A 1,673-nucleotide genomic window follows, 5' to 3' on the forward strand; every position below is an offset into this window, starting at 1 on the left:
GCCCCTGCAGCCCGAGATGCCCGACCTCAGCCACCTCACGGAGGAGGAGAGGAAAATCATCCTGGCCGTCATGGATCGGCAGAAGAAAGAAGAGGAGAAGGAGCAGTCGGTGCTCAAGTAAGGACCCGGCTCCATCTTCCCGCCTCCCTCCCTCCCCTCCGCCCCCACGGCCGCTGCCCTGCGGCCGCCTGCGCGCCCGAGATCGCCGCCCTCCCTCTAGCCCGCGGCGCCTGGGCCACGAGGGCTGCGGCCAGCGCCGGCCGCCGGGACTGCTTTCTGGGTGTCAGAGCGCGGGGGTGTGTATTGGGGAGCGCCAAGGCCGGTTGAGATGAGGGTGTAGAGCCCTTGGACGTTGTAATTTTCCCGGGCGTCCTTCCGGCTTCCCCCGCGGGCCAGTTGGGCTCCAGGACCCCCTCGGGGCTGAAGCTGAACCCAGGTTCTGCGCAGCCCCTCTCCTTTCCAGCCGCCCCCGCGCGGAGGCGGTGACTGGGGCAGTGAATCCAATATGGCCGTGCACAGGTGCTCCCTGGTCGGGACCCGGGCGAAGGCGCGCCGCCGGGGATGCGGGCGCAGCCGGGGCGCCTCGTCCCGCGTTTCCGCAGGGCGGCTCTGTGTCCAACGCGGAGACGAGCAGAGCTGCCCACGGTCGCTGCGGGCAGGAGGGCGGCGGTGCAGGCGAGGGGCCTAAGCTCTGGCATGTCTCGGGTGGGTGTGCGACCGCCGCCATCTTCCAGCCCCTCCCCCTCGGCGGGTTCTAACACCCTGCACTCTGCTGCTCTTCCTGTTTGGAACTAGTAAATCTGTTTAATCCTGAAGAGACTCTGAAGAGGCTCCCATTCCTACCATTACTGCGGTTTGGGATGCTTCCTACCTCGTGAAGTTCTACTACTCGTGTTCATAGTCTAGGCAGCTGGGATTTTGACGAGGGTGGGATAGTAAAAGCAGCACCCAGGCATCGGTTTAGCGCTGTGTAACTTCAGCACCAGGGAACTGTCCAGACAGAAATAACAAGCTTTGAGACTCCTTTTCTTGCCCGTATAGCAAAGAGATTTGTTTCTACAGGTTTGCTTTTAAATGTTTTATGGGTATTTGATTTCTCATTTACTGTATGAAAGAGATTGTGCAGAAGATGCGTAACCTTTTTATGTTTTTCCAACTCAACTTTTTTCTTTTTACTTGAAATGAATTTTTCACTAAGAGATTAACTTGTGCAGTTTATATGCTAAAGGTGGGATGGTTCGTCTGCGTATTATCAAATACACTTTTCCCATATTTTCCACAGAAACACACAATTGAAAGAGTAGAGTTCCTTTATGAAGGAACTAATACACTGACCTCTAATCATGTAAAGTTTAAAAACAGGTTGTTGAATTCAGTATTCTTTAATACACTTATAAAGAAACAAGTTTCTGTCTGTACATATATATTTTCATATTTTAATGAAAAATGCTATAAATTGTGGTAACAAATTTATCAAATATCTAAGAAAAATACAATTTCTCAAAAAATATTGAAGCACTAAGAGAGCAAATGTTCCTGACATGTTAACTGGAATGAAGAAGAATTACTTCTTCAAAGCTAATTTCTGGGTTTGGAGACTTCTTTGGGAATATGACTTATTAGTAAGCTTGGCAAATGAAAAACGGTTAAGCAATTTAAGTAGCTTATTTTAA

The sequence above is a fragment of the Ursus maritimus genome, unplaced genomic scaffold (genome assembly GCF_017311325.1).
Source record: "Ursus maritimus isolate PB19 unplaced genomic scaffold, ASM1731132v1 scaffold_9, whole genome shotgun sequence".
NCBI lineage: Eukaryota > Metazoa > Chordata > Mammalia > Carnivora > Ursidae > Ursus > Ursus maritimus.